Source organism: Lutra lutra, chromosome 13 (genome assembly GCF_902655055.1).
Source record: "Lutra lutra chromosome 13, mLutLut1.2, whole genome shotgun sequence".
Taxonomy (NCBI): domain Eukaryota; kingdom Metazoa; phylum Chordata; class Mammalia; order Carnivora; family Mustelidae; genus Lutra; species Lutra lutra.
Genome location: NC_062290.1, coordinates 23369365 through 23391945, shown reverse-complemented (window position 1 = coordinate 23391945; position 22581 = coordinate 23369365). Strand labels below are relative to the sequence as shown.

At 36.9% G+C, this 22581-nt stretch overlaps 1 long non-coding RNA gene across 2 annotated transcripts in view; it reads left to right on the top strand.

Moving 5' to 3' along the window:
• Positions 1–17854, top strand: part of LOC125083064 (uncharacterized) — a 57143-nt gene extending 39289 nt beyond the window's left edge. For both annotated transcript variants that reach the window (XR_007122168.1, XR_007122167.1), the window contains exons 2-4: positions 15504–15571; positions 17301–17303; positions 17674–17854. This is a non-coding gene — a long non-coding RNA (uncharacterized LOC125083064). The remainder of the gene's footprint in view (positions 1–15503; positions 15572–17300; positions 17304–17673) is intronic.
• Positions 17855–22581: the final 4727 nt, after the last annotated feature.

Here is a 22581-nt window from a genome sequence, read left to right as displayed (position 1 = left end):
AATCAGTATGGATGCATGTCCACAAAGGGCAGAGGGAGAGGCATGTTTTGAGACTCGCAAATAGTTCTACATGGTACAAAGTGCAGGGGCTGTGTAAAGGACTGGGGAGAGGAAGGCTTTGTGAGCCTTGGTAAGGATTTTTAACTAAAATCAGAAGACATGCAAGAATTTTAAGTAATGAGAGAAAAGATCCTTTAGAAGGGACTCTCGTAATATATGCAGGGCCCTGATCTTAGGACAAGGACGCCCAAAACAAAAGTAAAATCATTACCTGTTCTTTTTTGACAAGGATTCAATATGGTGAATTTTAATTGAACTGAATGTTAATACAAAACACCCTGATTTTAAAAACTCATTAAAGAACTCAATCTCCCATTGACTGCTTTCTAGCACTCAATCAAAAATTAACTGAGGTCCAGGAAAATCTGAGAAGAGTGATATAACAAGCATGCCTTTCCAGTATCTAAGCTCTACCTATCCCTATATCCAGTTAAATTAGTCTGGCTGTTATGATTTCTCTCTCTTGTGTAGGAATTGAGGTTCACTGATCTGAGATAGGCTGTATTCCACACCCATTCTCAAAATCTCTTGTGCCCAAGTCTGGTAGTGGGTTGGCCTCTGTCTTCTAAGATCTATAGATTGAGAAATAACCTCCTGCAGGACATTATGATTCCAGATGCCTGTTAAGGTAGTTTTAGAAGTAAACAGCCCATTGTTGTCCCCATTCCACACATGAAATAAAGCACATGAATCTGGGATTTAAACAAAGGAGGAGGGGGGCCCTTTAAAAGGTAGTTCTGTGTAGGAATTAAGCATGTAACCTCTGGATTCAGCAGTACATGAATTCAAATATTGGCCTGAGTACTTAGCAGCTATGTAACATACTTAATTTCCCTCTAAGCCTCAGTTTCTTTATTTGTATAGGGTAAAAACAGTACCTCTTTTACAACATATGGGAAAGTAAAGGGATCATCTACATAAATGTAATCATAGTCCCAACCACAAAGTAACTACTCAATGATACATTTGTTTATTGGTGGTGTTGTGGAAAAAAAAAGGAAATGGCATAAATTGGCCAAATTTCTGTCCTTTTACAGTCTAACACAGGAAGGATTTTAAGCAGACAAGATAATCTCGGTATCCTGGCATTCTCTACCCTAGAACAAATGTGGACAGTGGGGGATATCCCGGTCGTCATTTCTTGACTAGCTTTATCCAATTTCACTGTCTGTTCAAAGAAAAATGAGTTACAAAGCAATCTACAGATTCATTGCAATCCATATAAAATCTCCAATGGCATTTTCACAAAAATGGGAAAAACAATCCTAAAATATATATGGAATCACACAAGACTCAGAATAGCCAAAGCAGTCTTGAGAAAGAACAAAGTTAGGGGCATAACACTTCCTAATCTCAAACTATATTACAAAGCTGTAGTAATCAAAGCAGTATGGCACTGGCATAAGGACAGACACATATATCAATGGAACATAATAGCCCAGAAATAAACCCAAACATATATAGTTAATTCATCTATGACAAGGGAGCCAAGAACACACAATGAGAAAGGATCATCTGTTCAGTAAGTGGTGCTGGGAAAATGAGATATCCACATCCTAAAGAATGAAATCAGAAACCTATCTTAAACCACACACAAAAATCAAGTTAGAATGGATTAAAAAGTTAAACATAAGACCTGAAGCATAAAATGCTTAGAATAAAACATAGAGAACAAGCTCTTCGACCCTAATCTTGGCAATGATTTCTTGGGCATGACACTAAAAGTATAGGCAATAAAAGCAAACATAGACAAGTGGGACCAGACAAACTAAAAAGCTTCTATACAACAAAGGAAACCATCAGCAAAATGAAAAGGCAACCTTTGAAATGGGAGAAAATATTTGCAAACAACTTATCCAATAAGTGGTTATTATTCAAAATATACAAGAAACTCATACAACTCAATAACAAAAAAACATTCTGATTAAAAAATGGGCAAAGGACTTGAATCAACATTTTTCTAAAGAAGACATACAAATGATCAATAGGTACATGAAAAGGTGAGCAATATCACTAAACATCAGAGAAATGCACATCAGACACACAATGACATATTACCTCATACCTGTTTAGATATTTATGATGAAAAAGATAAGAGATAACAAGTGCTGGTAAAAATATGGAGAAAAGGGAACCCTGGAACACCAATGGTGGAAATGTAAACTGGTACAGCTACTATGGAAAACAGAACTAAGTAATATAACTACCATATGATCCAACAATGCCACTTCTGGGTACATATCCAGAGGAAACAAAGTCATTATCTTAAAGAGATATATGTACTCCTGTGCATATATCTGCATATATACTGTGCATATACTCCTGTGCATATATTGCAGCATTATTCATGGTAGCCAAGATATGGAAACAAGTGTCAGTCACTGGATGAATGGAGGTACACACACATACACACACATACACACACACATTCAGGAGCATTAGTCAACTTTAAAAAGGAAAGAAATCCTGCCATCTGTGACAACATGGATGAATCTATGGGGCATTTTGCTAAGTGAACTAAGCCAGAAAGATAAAAACAAATAATGCATGGTATCATTTACATGTGGAATTAAAAAAAAAAAAAAAGCAAAATCAAACTCAGAAAAAAAAAATTACAGAACGGTGGTTGTCAGGTTGTCAGGCCTGGAGGCTGGGGAAATGGGGAGAGGTTGTTAGAGGGATCCAAACATTCAGTTACAAGATGAATAAGCTCCGAGGATCTAATGCATCGCATGGTGACTCTAGTTGATAATACTTTACTGTATTACTGAAATTTGCTAAGAGGGTAGATAGCAACTATTCTCATCACATGAAAAAAAAAGGTCACTCTGTGAGCTGATTAACTTGACTGTAATCATTTCACAAGGAATATTTAAATCAAACCAGCATGTTGCACACCTTAAGTATATACATTTTTTATCAACTGTTCCTCAATAAATGTGGGGGAAAGAAGTAACCAGAATTAAAGAAAAATAAGCTATTTCAATGCTTTCAGGAAACAACAACAAAGCAACCAAACAACAACAACCAACAACAACAACCAAAGAAATACAAAGACAAATGGGGAGTGGGGTCTCATCACATCCTCTGAGAGGGAGTGGACACCTGCAGCATTTCCTTCCATCCCCTAATAAAAGGTGTGGTTTTTATTTAATGTCAGGCAGTGTCCTCTCCTCTCCCCTTCTGCGCCAGCTCCCCACCCATCCCCATCAAAACACAGTCAGCTCCCCATTGATGCACTGGAAATGATGCTTCATTTTATTGGTTTATTTATTCCTAAAGCCCCTGAAAGAACTTGGCACCTAATTAATGGACCATCTTCCTTAACTCAATTAAATCATATTAGATTAAATACTAAAGATTAAATCATATTCGAATTTTTTTTAAATGCCAAGCTGGGGTGTCCTGATCTGAATAAAATTATTTTTTGCCTTATCGAATAGGTACCATAGACACTAAATAAAACATACTCAATATCTAAACCTACACATTTATGAATAGCTTTTACTTCCCTTTTGAAGGTGAGATGATCATTAATAATATTTCTAGAACTCCTTCCTCCCCACCAGCACCACCACAAACACACAGAGGCTCATATCTGCTCTTCTTTCTTTATCTCCAGGATAAGATGGTCAGAAAGAAAACTTCAGGAACTCTAAACTCACCCATGAAGAACATGGAGGAAGAGATGTCAAGGAAATAAGCCAGCACATAAGTGGGCGGTAAGCTGAGGTCAGAGTTAACAGATTTATCAGCAAAAGCCAAGGTAAGAAGAGCCAGCCTTCTACAAGCACATTAAATGATTTCGGTTTGCACTCTTGGTGCTCTCCGCACCAAGTATTGTTCAGCAAGTATAAAGACCAGTGATATGCTAGATGTGCTGGGGATTTCAAAGACATGTATTCGCTTCTTCAAAGACTTTACAAACTGATGTTCTGTGCCTTCACACTCTATTAAAATTGACCAGTCCTATGCCTCAGTTCTTCTGTAGCTCAAGGTGACAACAAGCTAATCTGAAAACATGCTAATATGTGGATGACCTGCCATCTCCACCATGTGCAATGTAATGAGAATCTGAATAAATTGTGATAATGTCTTAGTTCCAAAGAATGCCTCTAAAAGATGGTGTCAGACTTGCTGGCAGACATTTTTGAGCAAATCCTGACTTTGAGTTGCAGGTTAGGATGACTGGGCCTTGGGCAAATGGTGAGTTTAGCTCTTTCTGAGCAGTCCACAAAAGCACAATTTTATTTTATTTTATTTTATTTTTTAAATTTATTTATTTGACAGACAGAGATCACAAGTAGGCAGAGAGGCAGGCAGAGAGAGGAGGAAGCAGGCTCCCTGCTGAGCAGAGAGCCGGATGTGGGGCTCAATCCCAGGACCCTGGGATCATGACCTGAGCCGAAGGCAGAGGCTTTAACCCACTGAGCCACCCAGGTGCCCCAAAAGCACAATTTTAGACACTGTACAGATCTCGAGATGTTAAGTTCTTCTGGATATTGTATGAATTCCTGGGAACTCAGATGCTGAATTATGCTAATTTAGAAACCGACAGAAGTGACTCTTTAGCAGTTGTGTTGAATGCTGATGGTGAAAATCAGTCAGTAAGTCTCTACTTTATGGGAGCTTTATTATTTCAATCAACAATTGTACTTTTTATTTTCAAAAAACAGGAAGACACAAACAACAATAAGATACAGTGGAAAGGGAGTGGATTGCAGATTGCAAAGCAAGTGGAAAACACTTGAACTTACAGAGGATGAGAGTAGGAAGAATACATCACAGATTTCGTGATGTTAATCTGGGTCAGGAATTACAATGTGTGATTTTATTAACATGAAATGAAACCCAGGGCATGTGCCTTTTGAATTGTATCTTGAGATCTTTTAAGGGAAGTCACTGACATCTGCGTTGTTATCTGCATAGAAACCTGCATGGGAACTTTGAGACGTGTATGTGAGAGGAGCAGGGATAAATCATTTCCTGAAATACTGAGTATAAAACATAGAGAAGGAAGATTTAATAGATAACCAACTCTATAACGGGAGTTGTATGACTGGAATTTCATGATGAAATTTTATATGGTGTCACACATTTGAAGTTTTTTTGTTTGTTTGTTTGTTTGTTTTAGTGGATTCCTTTTCAAACACAACTGAGTGGACCTGTCATTTGGACTTTTTAACAAACTCCCATAGTAAAATGGGTGCAGACCCCTTGGGCTGCATTCTGAGAAGCAAACCTGAGATTTGTGTGACTTTCTTGATGGTCAGCACTGTTTGCTGTCACATTTTTGGATAAGGCAATAGTGTAGAAACGTTTCTAAATGCTGCACACTTTTCTCCTTATCAACAGGCAGAGATAGTTCTGCCTTTCCCAAGTACCTTCTGTGAGGTTGAAATTTGATACAGTTCCCCTCTAGCTGAAAAATTAAACCAAATTGGAATTTGACAATTACCTAGTTATAATAAAATGGACATGAGTACACAGATGAGGACTTGGGAATAATAAAATTTGAGAGTTTAATTTAGTCATAGCAAGAAAGACATCAATGTCACTTTTCAATTTGATTCATACTTTTGGCTTAGTCCAAGGTTTCCAGGAGTGCTCAATGTATGCTTTCTTACTCATTGTAATGATCTGTATTGTATGCTTTCAGTTCTGAGAGGATATCTGAGTTGCTTCCAACAAAATAAGAAAAAAAAGTCCAAGGAATAACTGATTTTTCCATATAACCCTTTGCCTTCCCTAAAGCTTATAAGACCTGAAATTTCAGTTCCTTACTTTACAATGTCCTCAATGGAAGACCATAATTTTGGAAAGCTAGAAGTTGGAAAAGGAAGATTTTGACAGTTTCACACTGATTACCTTCAGGGTAAGAATAATAATATAAGCTGAGTAAAAAATGTAATTGCATGGAGCTCTTAAACTCAGTTTTCTATGAGCACTCAAAATATTGTTCTTATTTCAATGAGAAATCCCTTTGCCTTGAAGTGATAAGAGTAGTTTAATGAAAGCCAGCTATTAATAAAATACTGGAAGGAAAACGTATTAATAAGACCCCTGGCACACTGCAGTTGCAAAGGTGTCAGACAGGGGACAAAGGTGATATGGCCGGTGTCAGGGTCACTGCCATTCAAAGCCTGAGGAACAGACATTGAAGGTCAACAATTGCATCTGTGCAGAATAAAAATGAGCAATACATGGTATTCTTACACCATATAACTAAGTCATGCAATAAACAACATAAAAATCAAGCTATTGCAATGGCAGAGATTAAAAAAAGAAGGTAAAAACAGAGCCGATCTGTTCCACTTCCTGCCGCTGTTGGTCCTGTATCCATAGTTCTGGAGGGTGATTTGGGGCTGTTGTGATGTAGGCCTTAAAAATTAACTCCCTCTTCCTTAACACCAGTTTAGATGGAAGAATGGTAAATATTTTTCTTGAGTTCATTTCAAACTCTTTACCTTGAAAATCATTACCTTAGACTAGGATTTCCTTCCAAGAACAAATGTTCAGATTTCTTTCTCCTAGGCTTCCTTCTATTACCAGGATCTTTACGCTAGATTTTCTAGGACTTTCCATGTTTCTCTCTAAAGTTTAACTCAAAGTAACCGAGATTCCGGAAGACAGAAATGCCATAGTAATTACAGGAATACACACAATGGATGTGGTTTCTATGGGCAGGCTCCAGCCACTGCGGGGAGAGGCACAACCTATCTAGCTGAGGAAAGAGAAAACAAAAACTACTCTTCCAGTGTCTGGAAGTCTCTCACAGGTAGTGAGCATTGGATTCATTCTGGATGGCTTTAATGGATCATACTGACCCACTGAAGTTATACATAGAGATTTTTTTTTTTTTTAACCTCAGGGTAAGGGAAATTTTTCTAAAAGTTAGAACATTTTAGTCACTGTGATGCTCCTTAACAGAGAGTGTTTAGCCATGCGGGATACCTATTCATTGGTATGTTTTAGCACGAAGTTAAAAGGCACTGGATGAAAAATTGGAAAAATGACCACTTATGGTCTTTTCACCTCTGGGATTATATGATTACATACTATGGTTCTAAATAGCCTGATCACACAGACATTTCTCTGGATTTACAGATGATTAAATTAGAAACATGACTTATCTGAGTCAGAAATGATAACCTCCAATCTTGGCTAATTAGTCAATAGACATTAATATAGTATATATGTAGTGCCTGTTGCACTATACATCATGAGAAGTATAAGGATATATGTGGCATGAGAACCTTATAATTTAATTCAGAAAATATTTTTAGTATTATAAGGCAAAGAATACTAAGTACAAAATTTGTGACTATGAAGCAGACTTATTAGCAAGTGGATAAGGAGAGATTTTTCTTTTTTCATCAAAAATACAAATACGTTAACAAAAATACAGAAGGACTTAAAAGCACAGGAATAGTCACTTAAAGTACCGCAACATCCACTCCCCAGAATCAACTGCTTTTAGTCATTTCTGCTTCTTTTTAAAAAACATTTTAAGAGATTTATTTATTTTAGAGAGAGAGAGAATGATGAGGGCAGGGAAGGGCAGAGGTAGAGAATCTCAAGCAGACTTCCTGCTGAGCACCAGGCCTACTGAGGGGCTCCATCTCATGACACAGGAGATCATGACCTGAGCTGAAATCAAGAGTCAGACACTTAACCAACTGAGCCAACCAAGTGCCCCTTTAATTTTTTTTTTTTTTTTAAATAGGCTCCACACTGGGCATGGAGCTCCATGCCCAGTGTGGAGCCCAGCCTGGGCCTAAACTCACCACCCTGAGATCAAGACCAAGCTGAGACCAAGAGTCAGGTGTCCAACCAACTGAGCCATCCAGGTGTCCCTCTCCTTTTTTTAATGTTAATAGTATATCCTAAATATACACACATGTATACACACAACTGATTAGTTTAAGACTTTAAAAAATTATATCCTGCTATATAGATGATGGCCTACCTCAATTACAATAGCACATCTCAGCAGTTGGTTAAAGAACAAGTACAGACTTCTGAACTAGAGCACTTGAAATGAAAAGTGAGTGAGATACTCTATTCATTGATTTCTATCATTATCGTTCTGTATGTATGGGCTTGTGGTCTACTTTCCAAAATATCCTTTCTAATAAAGCATTACTGATGAAATTCATTCTCGCATTTATTCATTCACTCAATAAATCTTTGTTCAGTGCCTTTGTTCAGTACTATATGCCAGGAACTAGGCTAGGTATTGGGAATAAAGTCCAGACCCATATTTTCCTTCATGGAGCTTATTTTTATTCTGAGCGGACAGCCTCTTTACTTTTATCTGTAGTCTAGTCACTGAGACAGGTATCGAATCGTGCTATGTGTTATGTAGAAGCTTGGGTGACTTGCAAACCTAACAAAGGGCACCTTCAAGTTACCCTGAAGGTCAGGGTATTTAGAGATGATTAAGCCTTTATTGCTTTCTCTCAGCATCATGCTATAAATACTGTGAGGTACACGTCCTAGGTCCCCCTTCATGGACAGCCATACCCATGCACGCACTCCACAAATGGATTTGTTATTTTATTGTAGATTAATCCAAATATCTAATAAAAAATCATCTAACCTGGGAGCCGAACGAAGCTGCTCTGAGAATGTGTGCTACAACAGAAACAAGCACATGCCACTCAGAATTCAGTCAATGCCTTCTCACATCCTTCTGCCTGTCCTATGTGGGATCCAAGAATCGGGAGAGCACTGAATGAGCATGAAAAGAACACTTTGGAAGAGCGGGTCCCTGCTTCACCCCGCACCCCCCAGCACTGTGGAAGCACAGATGAGAGAGGAGACCAGATTGAGCGCCACTACCAATATAGCACTTTTAAGTGCTATTTCCCCTTTTAAGCATCAGTGAATCTAAGAGCTGAGAAAAAGGAGAGAGAGCAGGTGTGTAACCCTCCACTTGTTCTCTCTCCGAAAACCCTCTGCAGTGCCTTCTTCTCCCTCCTTACTTCTGATTTCATATTTAATGTATGACAAAGGTAGAAAGAAAAGGCTGTCAGCCCAGGATAAAAATAAGCTAGCTCTATCTGCCTACTTCTATCTTCTTGGGAAAATTCAGGCATTTGTTGTTAGATCAAGGGTCCACATGGAGAAAGATATGTGCCGAAGGGTTGATGGGGCTGATAAAGTTTTAGACTATAAATGAGGTTTAGTCGGGTGGAGTCTGGAGCCGATGACTAAGAAAGAATTCTTGAAACATCTTTGGTGCGAAATGGTGATTTATTAAAGCACGAGGACAGGACCCGTGGGCAGAAAGAGCTGCTGCTGCCTCTTCCCTGGGGTTGTGAGGAGTGGCCCATTATATACTTGCAAGCTGGGAGGGGGTCAGGGAGAGCGTCAGTCTCTAAGGAATTTTGGAAGCAAGGTTTCCAGGATCTTGAAGGGCTAGCTGTTGTTGGGAAAAGGTCATTTATTATATAATTATATAATATAATTATAGACATTATAATAATTATAATATATATAATTATATACATATAATATATATAATTATATACATCTGAAAGGTCTCATGCCTAATTATATAATTATTATATATATTATATAATTATATAATTATTATATAATTATATAACTATTATATAATTATATAATTTAATTTAATTTAATTTATATAATTATAAATTATATAATTATATTACAAATTTATAATTTATAAATAAATATTTATAAATTTATAAATAAAATTTATATAAAATATTTATAGATTTATAAATAAATTTATGATTTATAAATATATTATAAATTTATAATTATAAAAATATAATTATAATTATATAATATATTATTATATAATTATATAACTATATAATAAAATTATATACATTATATAATTATATAATAAGACCTTAGGCATGAGACCCTTCAGATGTATATCTGTGGGCCATATGCTTGGGGATGATTGCCAACATGTATCTTGAAGGGTTTAGAGATAAAGGAAGTTTACAAAGAAATTTTTATGTTAAAGTAGACTTACAGGATCCTGGTTGGGGTAGGGGGTGGTCAGGCTAGGATTGCCTTTTTTTTTTTTTTAAGATTTTATTTATTTGACAGAGATCACAAGTAAGCAGAGAGGCAGACAGAGTGAGAGGGGGAAGCAGGCTCCCCACTGAGCAGAGAGCCCGATGCGGGGCTAGATCCCAGGACCCTGGGATCATGACCTGAGCTGAAGGCAAAGGCTTTAACCCACTGAGCCACCGAGGCGCCCCTAGGATTGCCTTTTGCCCTTCACAAAGTATTAACGTGAAGGCAGTTGAGTCCTTAGAAGAATGTCACTCTGCCTGTTTCAAGGACTTGTCAGTGGACTCTAGATAGTAAGGAAATTTAATAACTTTTCTTCTGCTTCTGTTTCCCACATCAGGACTTTGTGGCATGGTGTTTGTAGGCAAAATGAGGCCATGTGGTTATAAGGCCCATGATATCATACAAAAAACGGGGACTTGCGTTATATGCTTATGGTTAAAATGTTTAATTTCCCTATATTACTTCACCAAATCCACATATCAGCTGATGATTATTTAGTCTTAGTCAATAATAGTTAATCATATTTATGCAGGCAAATTTCTTAAATTTCTAGCTAATATGAATTTAATGAAATAGTGTGAAAGGCAGTTTACTCATAATGTCTGAGAAATGCTTGGTATCCCAGTAAATGATATTTCTGGAATTCAGCTATCATAAGTCTAAAGCAACACTGTCCAGTAATATAATGTAAGCCACATACATAATTAAAATTTTTGCAGCCACATTAAAAATGTGAAAATAGATAAAATTAATTTTAAGAATATGTTTATCTCTTCCCATATAGCCAAACTGTTATCATTTCAACATGTAATCAGTATTTTAAAATGATTGAGACATTTTACCTTTTTTCATACTTAAGTATTCAAAATTTGATCTATATTTTACACTTAAAATGTATCTCAAATTGAATGCTAAACTTTCATTGAAATATTTGATATGTTTTTAAACTCTGTAGAATTTAGAGTTGAAAAAGTAGATTCATATGGACAAAGTACAAAGATCAACGGTTTCTAGGGGTTGAAGGAAAGGATGGACAGATAGGCAGAGCACAGAGGCTATTTAGGGCAGTGATACTATTTTGTATGCTACCATGATAGTAGATACATGTCATTATACATTTGTCAAAACCCACAGAATACACAAAACCAAGAGTGAACGATGATGTAAATGATAAAACTTGGATAATAATCAGGTATCAATGTAGGTTCAACTGGTAGGTTCACCAGAGTGGTCCCACTCTGGTATGGAATGTTGAGAGCTAGAAAAGTTGTATGGGTATGGGGGAAGGGTGGGAACAGGAGGTATATGGGAACTCTCTGTATTTGCTGTTCACTTCTGCTGTGAACTTAAAAACTGCTCTAAAAAATGGCATCTATTAAAAAATTAAATTATGAATTGACCAGTGAATTTTCTCCTCAAACTTTCATTTTAACTTTATATCTCTTCTGAGAAACTATATTGTTCGATATAATGCAGCATACAGTTTAGCATTTTCACAATATTTTGTAATTTTAAAAATTCTTTTTCCCCTTTTAGTCTTAACTACTATGCAATGGAACTTGGCAAATGCCAGAACTTTGTTTCATATACCTGTGTTCATATATTAGGTTTATTACATTGCAATTTACCTTCCAATCTACTATTGTTAGAAAAAAGTAGACATATACATACACACATGACACTGTCGCCACATCAAGGAATAGACCTTGCTTAGCCACTGAACCTAAGAAGAGTAACCCAAAAGGTTTTTCCTCTTTTACACTTGCTTTTATGATTACAAAGACATATACTTTAAAATGGATCATCTAGGGGCACCTGTGTGGCTCAGTCATTAAGCGTCTGCCTTCTGCTCAGGTCATGATTCCAGGGTCCTGGGATAGAACCTTGCATGGGGCTCCTTGTTCAGTGGGAAGCCTGCTTGTCCCTCTTCCACTCCCCTGCTTGTGCTCTCTCTCTTTCTGTCAAACAAATAAGTAAAATCTTTTTTAAAAATGAAATGGATCGGGGCGCCTGGGTGGCTCAGTGGGTTAAAGCCTCTGCCTTCGGCTCAGGTCATGATCTCAGAGTCCTGGGATCGAGCCCCACATTGGGCTCTCTGCTCAGCAGGGAGCCTGCTTCCTCCTCTCTCTCTGCCTGCCTCTCTGCCTACTTGTAATCTCTGTCTGTCAAATAAATAAATAAAATCTTAAAAAAAAAATGAAATGGATCATCTAAAAAATTCCTTAATAAAAAATTTGGCTTTTAGAAGCTTATGGTATTGAGATTCCTGATAAAATCCCATTGCTGTAACATAAAGTGGTCTTGCTCCTTTATTTGTGCTCATCATCTCTCAGAGTATGTACAGAGTGGAAGCAGGAATAGATTTTCCATAGCATTCCTTAGAGAATTAACATTTGTAATTCCTCATAGTTTTACTTGGGGAAGTAGGTGAGAAAATGTAGGTTTAAGAGAAGAAAACACTTTGCAAAATAAGTGCATTATTACATACTTGCCTCAGGGATTAGCAGTACCCCACTACAGACAGATTGGGTGCCTGGATCAATAGCATATACACTGTGAAGCCAAGTGCTAAGTGAGGGCTGCTTTCTGGATCCTTCTGTTCTGTTACAGCGATTTCAAACACCATGACATCTCCTATCAGGATTCCTCAGACTAGGGCTGGACGGTGCAATAAATATCAGGTCATTCAGTTCATTTCAGAGAGCACTGATTGGAAACACGAGACATTGATTTGTGTGCAGTACAGAATAAAAAGTAGTCCTTGACTTCAAAGAGTATTGCTCGTCTGGCAGTTGAGTCCCCTAATGAAGATAGGACATTACCAGTATACTTTTATATTAATAGCTTCAAATCCTAGGCTCCAGGGGAAATTCTTTTTTCTACTTCTCTTCCTTAAAATGAGAAATGGAAACTAAAATGCTACCTGATGTTCTAGCACATTATCTTCCATTTCTCATGTCCTAGAAATTCTAGGCAGAATTGGATTGGAAAAGCCCTTTCAACATCCATTATCTCTTGAGTTGAAATCCCAAGTCTTTGCTGGCATCTCCAAAAGAACTAACTAGAAGATCTCCCCTGTGTATCTCTCTAGCTTCATCTCTCCCTCGCTGCATTTCTCTCCAGCCACGTCGGTCTCTTGCACTTCTTCAAACACACCAAAAGGCTCAGGACCTTTGGATTTGCTATTCTCTCTGCCTGGAATGTTCTAATTAAATGACTCCTCATTAGTCAGGTCTGTTCTGATATCACATCTCTTCAAGGAGGCTTTCTCTGACTACCTTATCAAAAATAACCTTCTTGGGGCACCTGGGTGGCTCAGTGGGTTAAGCCTCTGCCTTCAGCTCAGGTCATGGTCTCAGGGTCCTGGGATTGAGACCCGCATGGGGCTCTCTGCTCAGCAGGAAGCCTGCTTCTTCCTCTCTCTCTGCCTGCCTCTCTGCCTACTTGTGATCTCTGTCAAATAAATAAACAAAATCTTAAAAATAACCTTCCTCATGCCCAGTTCCTCTCTAAACACTTTCCTTTCCAGATTTTCTTTACAGGGCTTATCACTATCTTTATTCATTTATTCCTAGTCTCCCCTACTGGTATCTAGGTCCATGATGGAGTAGACTTAGACTTATCCAGTCAACAAGTAGTAGATGTCTGATATTAGGTGCTCAATATTGTTGAATTAATGTTAACCTTATCCTTTCACTGCTCATGGGGGCCTGGACAAGTCAGCTAACATCTTGTAATAGTTTCTTTATTCATGGAATTTTTACCTAGATTTAATAAGATAATACCTATGAAAAAATAATGAAAATCATTAGACACCACACAGATATAAATAAGTATTGTTATTTTTCCTACTGAGGTTAGCTGGGCCTCCAAAGAGCTATCAAACTCCCCTAGACTTAGAGCAGAAGACACTAGCATCTGCTTTCCACAGCAAAATGAGCTGCTTGCTGTCTGCACTTCAGGTAGCAAATGGAGGCGTTCGTGGGGGCACGCCATGAGGGTTTCCACCTCCATCTAACCATAGCAAATGAGTTCTTTGAAGAAGCAGCAGACTAGATTGTTGTGAGATGGTGACTCATTCCCCAGGGATGTCATGGTCTTTTATGAGTGTGTCTGTTGGGAAGGCTAAAAAAGCCAAAAACCAAAAACCAAAAACAACAAAACCTCTTGGCATTCCTATATGCCATTCTCCATTACTTTCCGTCCACAGAATTATTCTGTATTTAACCACTGCATTTTTGTCAACTTGGGCATTTTTCAGCTTCTGAAAGGTGCATCTAAGAAAATTGAAAATGAAGGGCAGCCAGCTACCACTTTTTAGATAATGATAGTAATGATGTGGTAAATTGGTCTATTCTTCAAGGAAATATGCAGGGAGAATCATTTCAAACAAGCCATCGTGTATTAAATAGGATCTACTTAAAATAATCATGCAGCTCAGGTGGACGTGCTAGGGGCAAACTAACAGCACTGTAGAAACACTCCAAAGTAAGGGTGGCTAAATTCTCCTTTGAATCTTCACAATGTTCATAGGATATAGACGAAAGAAAATAAGGGAATAAATTATTAGCTGACAGTGCATATTAATTGCAAAGTCACTAAAACCTTTTCATTCACTTGAGCTGATGGTGGTACAAAGCCACATGCTAATAAACAGAGGAGAAGCAGCTTGCTGTGTACAGTCACTCCTTAGTAAGGTTAACAAACTACATTAACCATTCACTCATCTGTAACTCGTAATTAATCACTCCTTGAAAATTACATTGTATAATAAATGAGGACAGACATGATTCATTAAAACTTCTAATTAATTCTATTTAATACTATTTCATAGTTCATTGATAAGTGCTGAGAGAAGGATTACACTGTAGGATATTTGATGCATTGCTGCTGAAGAAGTAAATAGAGGGAACATTATCTAAAATGAAACATGAATACTTGCAAATGAAAATGTCAGATGTTTATCACCACAGTGCCTGATTCTGTACTCAAGGGTCTCTTGGCATCACCAGTGGGAAACTCCATTTTCAGGGATGTATCCATTGGTTATAAAAGCTCTTCTGAGTTCAAACTTGATGCTTAGCATCTCAGGCTGGAAATGAGCTGCGTCCACTTTGTTTTTCTAATAAATGGTCATGCCTGTTTTGTGGGCTAATTACAAGACTATTGTTAAGCAGGTATTTCCACATCTGAAAAGAGATCCACTTACATAAAACATACACTTAACGGGCAATTATGGTTTGGGGTCATTGAACTGCATTGTGTGTGTGTGCTTGTGTTTATGTGTGTGTGCATGTGTGTGTTAAATTAGATGTTAAAATAGCAAGGATATTATTGTCAGGAATGGCCCTGGGCATTAACTGTAATGTATTATTTTTCAGAGAAGAAGAATCAGATTATGAAGTACATAATTTACAGCCTGGGATGAAGAGAAGACAATCACTAGTAAGTGTGTAATGCACATTTTAAAATTAAATTGTGGAATAACACACTGTAACCTTATTTGTTGTCTTGTTTGCCATCTACATAATATGCCTCAAAAATAGGTTATAGGGACCATTAATGTTTCCATGGTGCAAATGGTGAGGACTCCGAATGGGAGCAAATATTCACAAAACATATATCTAAAAAAGAACTTGTATCCTGAATTTATTAAAAAAAAATCTTAAAACTCAAGAAGAAGACAATGAACTCGATAATAGATTTGGACACATGCTTCAAAAAGTACAATAACCAAAAAACATAGGAAAAAAAGTTCAACATCAATAATCACTGAGGAAATAATAATTAAAACCATAAGATACTAATATATAGCCATTGAACTTGTTTAAAATTAATAAGACTGATAATATCAAGTGTTAGTAAAGTCATGGAGCAGCTGGAATGCTCATATATCATTGACTGAATATGAAATGGAAAACCAAATGGCCTCAAACTATAAACACACCAAATGTCCATCAGTAATCGATTGGATAAAACCAAAGTGGTAAATCTATACAATGGAATACCACTCAGTAGAAAAAAGAAAGAACTGTCACCATGATGGAAAAATTTAGACACAAAAGACTTCAGAGTACATAAAATTTAGAAAATGCAAATTAATCTATAGGGACAAAGAGCAGACCAAACATTGTCTGGAGCTTTGAGCTAAGGGAAGGATAAATTACAAAAGATCCAGAGGAATTTTTTGGAGGTGATGAATATGGTTTGTATCATGATAATGCTGGTGGTTCACTGGTTTATCACTGTCAAAACTCATCAAATTTTGTTCTTTTTTTTTTAAGATTTTATTTATTTATTTGACAGACAGAGATCACAAGTAGGCAGAGAGGCAGGCAGAGAGAGAGAGGAGGAGGCAGGTTCCCTGCTGAGCAGAGAGCCCGATGTGGGGCTCGATCCCAGGACACTGGGACCATGACCTGAGCCGAAGGTAGAGGCTTTAATCCACCTAGCCACCCAGGCGCCCAAATTTTGTTCTTTAAATGGATGCAGTTTATTACAAGCAAATTTAATGAAGCTGAATTTCTTAATGAGTTATATATTTGGTTGATTCATCTCCTAATCAAAATAAATAGGACTCTTTAGTGAAACAAGTTCTTTGAAGCTTCATCTAAATTATATCTGTGCAAATAGCAGATAGGATGGAGGAGGGTAGTGATATAGAAGAGAAGGCAAGTTCTAAAGAGTACATAGCTCCTTTCTGGTCCTGAACAGATAGGTATCTACTCAACATGTTTTATTCTTCAGGGAAAGTAATTCTTCAACTTTTCCTCAAAGTGAGTGACTTTGGAAATTCTGAAATAAAGCATGTGCCCTGAACATAAGCCCTGCCTGCATTTAAAGAAGTGGTTGAAGGAGTCCCTGCAGTGCAAGCCACAAGCATGGCCATTTAGGCCTAACACCTGTGTCCTTAACAGCTTCTGTCTGTGGAAAACTGTGTGGCTTCAGGCTCTGGCACGCTCGGGCACATTTCCTCTTCTAAAGAAAAGGGACTGGATAAGTTAATGATTTTAAAACTTTTTTAAAACCTGAAGATGATGTGGAAGTGTGTGTGTATAAACTTACGGGGGTCTGAGGAAGAGGATGAAAACAGGGCCTTGCAGGGGCTTGTTCCAGGTACTAGGACTCCATTTCTGCTTGCAAGGTGTCTATTGTGGGAAATAACTTTTGTAAAGTAGTAAGTCATAGGACTTGATCTTTTCTAGCCCAACATATGCGACTCCAAAAGGGGAGAAACTGATGAAAACATCTATGCTCACTAATACTTTTTATTATATGTCAGGATTATGTTTGACAATGCATTATTTCAACTAATATAATTTTTAATAATACTATCAAGTTTAATTAACATTTTTATAGAAGAAAAGCAGACAGCCTCAGAGTTCTTCAGTGGTATGCTTTATGGAACACTTTATAGGCAAGATCTTTCCAATTCTCAAAACCAGAGCCACTACTCACAAAAGACTAGGATAAATGTGTAGAAAATAAGAAAGGCAGTAAATCTTATATGAGGCTAAATTATTAACTTGACCTATTTTTCTCTCCTTACAGGATTGACATTTTAGTGGACTGGATTATTCACTCATTTTCAATTAAGTTTCCATATGGCAAATTGAAGCTGACCCTGTTACAATTAGAAAGCTACGTCGAAGGAAGGAGGCCATAAATAATGTGAGAGAAATTATATTTCATGCATTATGTACTTAGACTTACTGAAAAAGAAAGGAAGAAATGGAGAGTTGTTATAAAACATTGGATAAAACAGGCAATCCGTTTATTATCTAAATAATTATAAACTCCTCTCCTACCATAGGTCTTACTTGTTCCAGTTGCCTGGATAACTGATGCACTTACCCTGTGTAGGCTGTGAAGACATTTTATTTAGATGCTAAATAAGTATTTTAACAAGATTTAATTGTTATTAAGGGGCAATAAAGCAGAAAAAATAGGAGCCTCAGAAGAGGTTAACCAACTAACTTGTCAACTGGGTTCTGAGATTTACTAATGTGGGCGAGTCATTCATCCTTCCTGGACTCAGTTTTCTTATCTCTAAGATGGGAATGGTAACACCTGTGCTTCTGGACAGTCATCCGGATTAAAGGACACAATATATGATAGCCTCTAAAACTAACATGTCAATATTAATTTTTGCATCTGTGAGAAATAACTTCTCAAATCTTCCCTCCTAGATTTCTACTCCTTTCAAGTACTTGAGATAACCTGGGGGATCCAAACTAGATTGTGACATAGGAGGCTCCTGAGTTTTTCCCCCCATGATTGCACTGAGTACAGCCACAGAAAACAATTTCCCTGTGAGAGAAATCCAAAAATGAGTTGAGGGACTCCTATACATCAGATGACAGGAAATGCCTACCTTAAAACAGTAAGAAAGACTGAGACACACTCTCACCATAAACCTACCTTTGACACGATATCGTACAGTCAGGAGGGAATCCCCCACTCTTAGCTTCGCCCCAGGAGTGAAAGGTTTGTACCACAATTTCTTTTGTGCCCCAATGTGGGCTACCACCCAAGGGACAGGAGCCCAAACCATCTAGCCCTGAAAGCAAGAGGGCTTGCATTCACAAGTCCCTTGGGATTATAGCAAACAAAGAAACACTTGTTAAAAGGGGCATAAACACTTGCCACAGCTATCCCCTCAAGGTTCAGCACAGAGAGAGCAGGCAAAAACACCAGTTTCCCAGCCTTTCCCAGCAAGGAATTTGACTGCAGACCTCACAAACTGCTGTCCCAGGTACCAGATGGACCTAACACACATGTATAGAACATTCCATCCCTCAGCAGCAGAATGCACATTCTTTGTAAGTGCACACGAAACATTCTCCAGGATAGATCATATGTTACATCACAGAGCAAGTCTTAAAAATTTAGGAAGACTGAAATAATTATCAAACATCTTTTCTGACCACATGGTATAGAATTAAAAAGCGATTACAAGAGGAAAACTGGAAAATTCACAAATATGTGGAGACTAAACAACACAGTCCCTGAGCAATCAATGGGTCAAGCAAGAAATGAAAAGAGAAATAAAAAATAAATATTTGGACAAATAAAAATGGATACACAACATTCCAAAACTTCTGGGATGCAGCAAAAGCAGTTTGAAAAGGAAAGTTTATAGTGATGCATGCATACATTAAGAAAAAAGAACTCAAATAAACAGCCTAATTTTTTACCTCAAGGAACTAGAAAAAGAATAAACTAAGCCCAAAATTAGTAGGAGAAAGTAAATAAAATGAAATGAATGAAATAGAGACTAGAAAGACAATGGGAAAGATCAATGAAAGTAAGAACTAATGTTTTGAAAAGATAAATAAAATAGGCAATCCCTTACCTGGACTAAAAAAAAAAGACCAAAAATATCAGAAATGAAAAAGAAAACATTGCAACTGATACTACAGAAATACCAAGAATCATATGAAACTACTATCAAAATTATATGTTAACCAAGTAGATAACCTTTAAGAAATGGATAAGTTCCTAGAAACACACAAGCTACAAAGACTCAATTATGAAGAAATAGAAAATCTGAGTAGAACAGTTACTACTAAAGAGATTGAATCAGCTCTCAAAAATTTCCCAACAAACAACAGAACAGAACATAATGGCTTCACTGGTGAATTCAACTAAACATTTAAATAATAACTGATATTAATATTATTTTCAATTCTTCTCAAACTCTTCCAAAAAAGAGAAGAGGGAACATTTCTAAACTCATTCTATGAGTTCAGCATTACTCTGATACCTGAGCCAGACAAGGACACCAGAAGAAAACTACAGGCCAATGTCCCTGATGAACATAGGTGCAAAACTCCTGGGCAAAATATTAGCAAACCAAAATTAACGAGACATTCAAAGGAAAGTACACCCTAATCAAGTGGGATTTATTCAAGAGATGCAAAGATGTTTCAATATACGCAAATCAGTAAATGTAATATACCACAGAACAAAATAAAGGAGAAAAAACAGAACATGGTCATCTCAATAGATGCAGAAAAAACATTAGACAAAACTTAACGTTATATCATGATTAAAAAAAATTTGAACACAATGGGTATGGAAGGAATGTACCTCAACATAATAAAGGCCACATATGGCAAGCCCATAGCTAACATCATACTCAATGATGAAAAACTGAAAGCTTTTCCTTAAGATCAAGAACAAGACAAGGATACACACTTTCACCTCACATTCTCACGTTTATTCAATATAGTAATGAAATCCTAGTCTTAGGGAAGAAAAAGAAATAAAATCAGAGCGGAGGAAGTAAATTTGTCTGTTTGCTGATGACCTGATATTAGATATAGGAAACCCTAAGAATTCCACCAAAAACTGCTAGAAATAATAAACAAATTCAGTAAAGTTGCAGGATACACAATCAATATTCAAAAATCAGTGTGTTTCTATATACTAACAACAAAATGTCTGGAAAAAGAAATTAAGAAAAAATCTGTTTACAATAGCATCAAAAAGAATAAAATACTTAGGAACAAAATGAAGAAGGTGAAAGACCTATACACTCAAACTGTAAAACATTGGTGAAAGAAATTGAAGAAGACACACATAAATGGAAAGATATTCATGTTCATGGATTGGAACATTAATATAGTTAAATGTCCATACTACCTGAAACTACAGATTCAGTGCAATCCCTATTAAAATTTCAATGTTATTTTTTACAGATAGGAAAATGAATACTAAAATTCCTAAGAGTCGCAAAAGACCCCAAACAGCCAAGACAATGTAGAGAAAGAAGAACAAAGCTATCGGCATCACACTTCCTTCTTTCAAACTATATTACCAAACTATAGTAAGCAAAACATTATGGTACTGGCATAAAAACAGACTTTTAGATCAATGGAACAGAATAAAGAACCCAGAAATAAACCCATGCATACAAGGTCAATTGATTATTGACAAGGCTCTGAGAATAAACAATGCGGAAAGGAGTTTCTTCAATAAATGATGCTGCAAAAACTGGATATCCACATGTAAAACAATGAAATTTCACCCTGATTTCAAACCATAAACAAAAATTAATTCAAAATGGATTCAAGATTTGAACATAGGCCTGAGACTATAAAAGTCCTAGAAGAAAACATAGGGAGTAAACTCCTTGACATTGGTCTTGGCAATGATTTTATTTTTTTTTGACACTAAAAGCATTGGCAACAAAAGCAAAAATAGAAAAGTGGGACTAAGGGTGCCTGGATGGCTCAGTGGGTTAAGCTTCTGCTTTCGGCTCAGGTCATGATCTCAGGGTCCTGGGATCGAGCCCCACATCAGGCTCTCTGCTCAGCGGGGAGTCTGCTTCCCTTCTCTCTCTGCCTGCATGTCTGCCTACTTGTGATCTCTCTCTCTGTCAAATAAATAAATAAAAAAATCTTTAAAAAAAATTTTTTTTAAAGTGGGACTGTATCAAACTAAAAGCTTACATACACAAGGGAGACCATTAACAAAATGAAAAGATGACCTATGGAATGACTCAAAAGTAAAAATATAATTCAAGAGCAAAAAACCAAACAAGACAATTGAAAAATGGACAAAGGACTTGAATAGAAATTTTTCCAAAGAAGGAATATAAATGACCAGTAGAAAATGTGTTCAACGTCAGTAATCATCAGGGAAATGAGACCCCAAAGCACAAGAAGATAGCACCTCACACTTGTTAGGATGTCTATCATCAAAACTACAAGAGATACCAAATGCTGGCAAGGAAAAGGAAAACTTGCACACTGTTGGTGGGAATGTAAACTGATACAGCCACTATAGAACAATATGGCTCTTCCTCAAGAAATTAAATACAGAGCTACTGTCTGATCCAGCAATGCCACTTCTGGGCACATATCCAAAAGAAGCAAAATCACTATCTTGATGAGATATCTGTATTCCCACTTTCACTGTATCATTATTCACAATAACCAGGTAGGGAAACTATGTGTTGATCAATGGATGAATGGATAAAGAAAATGTGGTGTGTTTATACAGCAGAACATTATTCAGCCTTAAAAAAGAAGGAAATCTTGCCATTTGCAACAACACAGATGAACTGGGGTGGCGGGGCATTATACTAAGTGAATTAAGTCAGCCAAAGAAAGCCAAATGCTGCATGGTATCACTAATATATGAAATCAAATCAAAACAAACAAAACAAAAAAAGGTAAGGTCCTAGAAACAGAGTAGAATGGTGTTTTCCAAGGGCTAGAGGACGGGAGAAACAGAAAGAGGTTGTTAAAAGGATACAAACTGTCTATTATAAGACAAATAAGATCTGAGTATCTCATGTGTACGTGGTGATTATTAACTGTATTATGGTGATTATTAAGAGTATAACTGAAATTTGCTGAGAGAGTAGAACTTCAGAGTTTTCACCACCGCCTACAAAAAGGTAAAAGCAATAAAAAATAAAGTGTTTGGAAAGTATCTGATAAAGACAAG